At 38.2% G+C, this 7,500-nt stretch overlaps 2 protein-coding genes across 3 annotated transcripts in view; one reads left to right on the forward strand and one right to left on the reverse strand.

The window, feature by feature from the left end:
- Positions 1-1,313, reverse strand: part of diras1a (DIRAS family, GTP-binding RAS-like 1a) — a 6,378-nt gene extending 5,065 nt beyond the window's left edge. For both annotated transcript variants that reach the window (XM_055055375.1, XM_055055382.1), the window contains exon 1: positions 1,092-1,313. The gene's annotated coding sequence lies outside the window, so the exon portion shown is untranslated. The remainder of the gene's footprint in view (positions 1-1,091) is intronic.
- A 2,712-nt stretch (positions 1,314-4,025) lies between these two features.
- The window catches only part of apc2 (APC regulator of WNT signaling pathway 2), a 33,848-nt gene continuing 30,373 nt past the window's right edge, over positions 4,026-7,500 (forward strand). The window contains exon 1 of the mRNA XM_055055044.1: positions 4,026-4,122. The gene's annotated coding sequence lies outside the window, so the exon portion shown is untranslated. The remainder of the gene's footprint in view (positions 4,123-7,500) is intronic.

The following is a 7,500-nucleotide window of genomic DNA, read 5'->3' on the forward strand; positions in this document are numbered from 1 at the left end:
GCTGGAGCTCAGGTTGGGTTGCTAGGTAACAGCGAGGCGCTCATCTCATGTGACTTTAAAGGAGCAGTGCCATGTGTTTTCCAGGCATAACAAGTAATAATAGTTGCTGTAAAACTGGATATTTATGTCACAAATATGACTGAAAATAAATTTGACTTTGGAATGTAAAATCTTAATATTGGGGCTCTGTCTCTTTAAGAACCTCCTGTTTTTTCTGAAGCTCCGCCTCCAGGAAGTCATCCCAACATGACTCCTATATTGACCCTTTAAGTTTTTTCTACCAGTGTTCTTCTGAGAAGCAGCTCCGAAAACGAGCTTAGCTAATTGCTGCTGGCTAGTTTGAAGGAGCTGAGTGGGGGAGGAGCTTTGACTCCAAGGCGGGGCTTGTTTTTGATGACACAATAATATTAAATACGGTGCCGCCCATTTAAAATCACATTTTTCTATTAATTTTTGAAAGTTCTACATTTTTTCAAGACTGAAAATAGAACATTATCTTTTCTGTTACACAGAAAAATGTTTCTTTTTTATTATAATGTCTAAAGGCTTCAAAGAAGATTCTTAATATTTTTATTTTTCATCTTCACTTTACGTCCAGTGACGTAATTGGCGCGGAATGACTGACAAAAAGGCATTTTTATTTACATTAATGAAACTGAAGGTATTCCACGGTCACTGCAGTTGCCTTCACACACACACACACAAAGACACACACACGCACACACACACACACACACACACACACACGCACACACACACACACACACACACACACACACACACACACACAGAGCAGCTGCTTTGTTCTCGGTTTCAGTCAGCTGCGGCTCACCCGCCTCATTATCTCCTTACATCATGTTAATCCGTCTGACTGCGCGCCATAGTAAGGAGACCGTGCACGCGCACGCGCACAGCTGGACACGTGCACCCACTCCCATTTCATAAACACGCACGAAACCCGTTCGGCACCGAGCCGGTTTCAGTCTGGCCGCGGAGCTCCGTCCGTCCCTCTGGCCGCGGATGGCGGCTGCATTTCGGGCGCGTGTCTGTCGGTGCGGCCGCCGCTGTGGGTGTGATGGTTGCGGACTCACCTTGCGTGTCACCGCCGGATCCTGCGGGATTCTCCTCCTCTAGGCTCTGTGCGTGTCTGAAGGGTTCGGTTGGTTCGGAGAGTCTGTGAGCATCCCGGATCCTCCGCCTTCTGACTCACATCCCCACCATCATCATCACCATCATCACCATCATCACCGCCAGACCCGCTGCTGGTCGCTTCACTCCAACCCTCCTCTTCCTCCTCCTACTCTCCGCTTCATCACCTCCTTCCCCTGGAAAACACAAGAAATAAGTTCGGCTGGGATTCTTTGGGTTTACTTCCAAAATAAAAGCCTTTTTTAACGTTACGTATGAAATAGAATAAGATAAAATAAAAATAGACACAAAAATAATGAATGAGAAAGTCATTTAAGACAACAGTAAGTCTAATCACACAGTAGAAATCAAATAAATGTGCAAAAAAGTCCACATCATTATTATTGAAATACAGAACAGTTGTATTAATAAAATAATAATATTATAATTACATGATTTAAATTGTACATTATTATTATTATTATTATTATTATTATTATTATTATTATTATTATTATTATTATTATAATAATATAGTAATTAGTCATGTGTGCCAGGAACAAAAAAACTAAAGTGTAACTAAAGAGAACTCGGGTTTTATACAACAAATTAAAACATAATAAAAAAAATTGGATCCTAAAATAACATCGTTGATAAGAACTTAAACAGGACTCATTTTCTGACGATACAGAATAATTTGATTAAAAGTTCAAATAAACTGGAAAAAAGTTCTATAAATCACCATAAATGAGTCGCGCGTTCTGGACTTTTATTTTGAAGGCTGTGCGCTGCTGCCAACCGGAAGTCTCACTTTCACCATCCTCCTCTTTCTTGACAAAAATCTATTTTTCCTTCACACCTTCAGCTCAGCAGCGTCACCAGACACGTCAGCAGGAGAGAAAATAGAACAAAATCAAGAAACACGTGAATCAGAGATTTTATTTAAAAGTTTTGTTTTCTAAACAAATAATTTACAAACAGCTGATGTTTCACATGAACTGATATTTTGGTTAAATTAAGCGACGTTCTGCTCATCTCTATTATTATTTATTTGTCATTATTGTAGCGGCTAAAATGCTTCATTCCAGGCTGCTGGTTGCTGTTTCCCATAATGCTTCAGTTTGACTTATGATCAATTCATCTATTATCAGAACAATGTCCATTGTTTTACTATTTCCATTCTGATCCACATAAATTCGACATCAATCCAAACCAAGCACAGTAGAAAACTGTTGCCTCCAGAATCATGGTTGACCTTTAACCCCATCCCCCATCACACTCAGAACTCAAAATTAAATACGCCCCCTGGTGGCGACAAACACAGGAACGGATTAATGCAATTATTATTGTTATTTAGGATTCCCACGTTCGCACAAACAGACACTAAATTAATCAAATAATAAAAAGGGAAACTGTTGGGAGTCATGTTGGATGGTGGAGGAAGATGGCGGCGCTACGCGCTCCGGAGACCGACAGTTTCTTTAACGATTATTTGGAATATTCCCTTTCAATTTACCCAGGTAGTAATACATCTGACACGCGAAACCAAAACGTCTTTCTAAGACGCCAGATAATAACAATTTACCAACAAAATGTCAAGCAACAACAAAGGCAACGTTTTCAAAGGTGCAGCAATGAGAAGTAAATAAAGACATAGAAAACTTCAAGAAATCCTGGAACTATTTCCTTTGCTGCAATACTGGGACTAGTGAACTCCTCCCTTTAATGAACTGCTGTTCTGGAAAATACTGTTTACTGTAAACTTCTGTTTACTGTGGTTGTTTCTGCTGACATCGATGATTTTTGTCAATTCCAATTTTCAGTGAAATTTGTATTGATTTGAAATGCACTGACCTGGTTGTTTTGTTTTATTTGTGGTTTTTGTTTTGTGGGGGGTGAGGAAGGTTTGTATACATATATGTAAAAATTATATTAAAAAAACTTTAATAACAAAAAAGGAAAATTCTTATAAATTTTTGTATTAAAGTGCTACAATCTAATGTTATAAGTTTAAACAAATTTTGTTTAATAATTTACATATTTTTGAAAGATCATTCAACTAAATAGAATAATTTTGCATAAAAATGAACATATGATTGATCGTGATGGTTATTGGAATCCTCTGTCGCCCTCTATTGGTGACAATGGAGAACTACAAGAGCTAAAGAACAGCAGTCAGAAAATGTCCAGTTTAAAGTTTAAAAATTACATTTGCATGAAGCACAAGACATATTAGAAATGTCGATTTCAAGGATGTAATGCCATAAAAGACAGAAAAATTAATTCCTTAGTCTATAATGTGAGAAACTGAAAACAAAAACAGGAAAACTTCTGCTAAATATTGATCCATAGTCCACGATAACGTCCATATTACATATTATAAATCAAAAAACAACTGAAATTGTATTTTAACATAGACGTTAAGTGTAAGATTAACCATTTTATATTTAACTATTCAAAAGGAAAATTATAGTTATTTTGAAACTAAGAAAGATTATCACAGACATGAAAACAGTATTAATTACAACACATTAATAATAAAAATTCAGAGAGAAAGTTACAGGAAATTTAAAAATCAGAACCAAAAAGTAACAAAAACAATTATTAAACCCAACAAGTTTTTAAAAAATTGATTTTTAATGAGAGATAAACATTTTCCAGAAGTGTGTGTTTCACCATTTCTGCCACCAGGTGGCACTATTAAATGCCGGACTGCAACATTTTAGCTCCATCTGGCGGTGGGGAAGTGATATTACAATGATCTAAAAAAAACAGCAGGTTGTTTAAAACGTTTTAAGGCAAAAATGATCAGATTTTGTAAAAATCCGACGATATTTTTATGCTTCTTTGCGATATTTAGACATAAATTTATCAGATTATTTGAGTGAATAGCAGATTAACCTCCCCCCTCCCTTTCCACCCTTTCTTCATCCCTTCTCTTCGTCGCTCTGCTCCTCTTCGTCATTGATCTTCAGCTCGTTTTGGAGTCATGAGGTAAGGACAGACCGCTCCTCATCCTTTCATTTCTCTCCTTCTCTGTCTCGGTTCGGAACAGTCCAGTCGGGCTCGGTTCGGTTCTCCTCCCTGAGGCGGTTCAGACATGAACCGGATTTGTTCAAATATTTGATTCGGACATTTTGAGGTGAAATTGTTTTCCTAAAATAAACGGGAGGAAAATGGATCCCGGATCCCGCTGTTGCTAAGGAGAGTGCGGGATTTTCAGAGAGATGCGGGTTCGACCTGCTTTTCTCCTTCATGCGGGATGATGGAGGATGGATGGATAATGGATGGAGGATGGATGATGAAGGGATGAATGATGGAGAAGCTCATGAATCATAGATGTGGTCAGAAAAAAGCCGCAGCAGCTCAGTTGAGGTCAAATCTCATTTTTCTGCTCCGGTTCCGGTCGGATCCTGTTCGGCGTCAGGTTTTGTCCTCCTCCAGGTCACATTGAGCTGCATGCGGAATCAGGCCGGGTTTTCCGGCTGGCCGCTCATTTTCAGCCCTGCGGTCTGTGCCTGGTGGTACTGGTCGGACTGGGTTCACTGGTCGGACTGGGTTCACTGGTCGGACTGGGTTCACTGGTCGGACTGGGTTCACTGGTCGATTCTGCTGCTGCAGATTCGACCTTTGTGTTCAGGTTTTATGATTTACTTTAATGCTGCTGTTTAGTTGTTGTGCTAAATAACAGATTTTTTCTAATTTATTACAGATTTATGATCATTTCTACAAAATAAATGTAAAATTTCCTCAAAATTTGCTGATATTTTGCATTTTTATGACGAGCTTATCGTCCATTTTAACATCATAAATTAATGCAAATGATTCCAATTTTAATTCGTTACATTTTTCACTTCAATCTTTTCATAAATATAATCTGAATTTAGATTTTTAGAAATGATGAACTCATTTTCCGGGCGGGTCTTTGAGCCATAAAAGCAGAAATAAAGAGTCCAGATTGATGGACCACCTCCAGCTGCAGGGGGCGCCACTGAGCGTCACGTTGCTCCTGGAGCAGAAAGAGGAGCATTAAATACACGGAGTTATGCAAATCTTTAAAAAGCTGCTGCCACGAAAAGCCAAAAAGAAATCAATATGTTTGAATTCATAATAATTAGCTGTGATTAAGCAACGATTGAAACAATCGTTTACTAATTTAGCAATGGATTGACTTTAGTATGGAGAAGTAAATAAGCAATTTGCTGATAGAACAACAGTAATTAAACTGACATTTTTCATTTAAAAGAATAAAAACATTTTTTGTTCTGTAAAAATGTTCTGAGCAGAACTCCTCAGTTTTAACTTCACTCAGTTCAAATTCTGCAACATTAAACATCTTTTCTGTTATTAATCAGTTAATCCATAATCCAATCACCAAATCAAATGATGAGATTTTCACACGTTTATTTTGAATGAAAATTCAGCAGAATGTGGAAAATTTTGATTCAATTAATTGTGAAAATAATTGATTACTCAAATAATTGTCATCGCTGTATTTTTCACCAGAAGATGTGGATTTTAACTCTCTTGCTGACGATCTAAAACTTTACTTTATTCTGATTTATTTTTCGATAAGAGCTGGAATTCCATAGGAGGAAATGTAAATGTTTTGTTCAGGAATCCTCAGGTTTGCATCCAAAAACACCAGAATCTGAGCAGATCCTGCAGGATGGCGCAGGTGGAGGGCGTGGCAGCCGGCAGCTGCTTCTGTTTCCTCCACAAATATCAGGAAATAAATAAATGTTGAGTCAGAACAGAGCCGATCGACTGCATGGAGGGTGAACCGGGCCGGGCGTGCCTGCAGGGAGCAGAGCTGATTGGACTCAATGCGTCTGAGGGGAAAACGCTACCAACAGACAAAATAACATCCTAAACAACATCAGACTGAGCATCAATTATGAACATTTCTGCTCAGGGTCTTATTTCTGTTTTCTGTTGCCGTTAGAGATCGATATCCTGCAGAAGCTTCAGGCTAACAAAGTGATTCACTGAACAGCAAAAGGACAAAATGGAATCAAAATACAGGAAAACCTGCTGATTAAAAAAAATCATTTTTATTTCACTGAGTTCATAAAGTGGAAACTTATGTTGAATTATCCAGTGAAAAGAAGTGCAGTAGCTTGGAGACCCATCAATCCGGAACCCAATGGAGGGATTTAGAAGCACTCTAACGTGACAAAACCTTCAGTTCAAACACCAAAACTCTGGCAGCGTTCAGGTAATTTCTGTTCTGGTTCTGATCCGTGTTGATACTCTGAGGTTCACTAGCATGTTCCTCTCAGAACAGTCTCAACAGAACAGCTATGCAAGCCTCACTTTTCTCCACATAATCAGTTCAAGTTGATGGTTTTGTGCTGTCACAGGTCAAACTACCTGATAAACATTATGCTCACAAACAACACCTAGCTAAAGCACTCCCTGCTTTAGCTAGGTGTTTTGTTTTTTCAGTGTTAAGAGTTAAAAAGTATTTATACATTTGACATTTTAAAGTCTATTTTATTTCAGTTTTCCTTTAGATGCACTAAAAGCTTCAGGAATGAAGACTGCGGATGAGTTTTATAACGTTTTTGACTCTATTACATAATGTGAACTACAATTTAGTTAACAGACATAACAATAATAATCTGGAGAGAACTCCAAATATTCCTTCAGACCTCTTTTTCATTCATCATGATTCAAAAAAGGAACATTTCTCTCTGGACTGTAAAAATGTTATATAATTGTCATATAAAGTGTGTCACCTCTGACCTTTAACCGCCGTCCCTCTGGCCGTTTGACGGTCTGATCGGTCGTGTTGAACGGTTAGATAACCAGGAACAGTTTTAAATGTGATGTTTCTGCATGACCACTCATCAGCTTCTAGTCAATCATCAATTCTAGTGAATCATTTTACTGTCTGACTTACAATATTATGATGCCACCTGTTATTATTTTGAGGAAGAAATTCTGCCAGAAAGAATAAGATAATAGAGAGAGCCCAGGCTAATACAAAGACAAGCTGAAGCGTATTATGTAATGTCTATGAATATAGATTTTATTTTAAAAACCCAGGACTTCGGGGTTTGGAAAAAGGCGCGACTTCCGTCTCAAACCGGAACCGACATTTGTTTACATGTTAGCAACTGGCTAACTTTCGTCAGAGCTGTTAGGCTATAAAATATGTGGGAACTCCAGCTATCAAAGTTTAAATGTGACAATATTGTTTCACTGCAACCTACAGCTCCTGCAGGCAAAATGGCGACTGGAAGAAACGGCTGCATTTCTTCAAGTTTTGCATTTCTTCGCTCTAACACATGCAGCTACTTCACTGACTCAGTTGCTTCGGGTTTTCTTCCGTTGGCTTTTTGTCCACACAATGAAATGAGCACAGAA

This window comes from Poeciliopsis prolifica, unplaced genomic scaffold, assembly GCF_027474105.1.
Source record: "Poeciliopsis prolifica strain line A6 unplaced genomic scaffold, Auburn_PproV2 SCAFFOLD002, whole genome shotgun sequence".
NCBI lineage: Eukaryota > Metazoa > Chordata > Actinopteri > Cyprinodontiformes > Poeciliidae > Poeciliopsis > Poeciliopsis prolifica.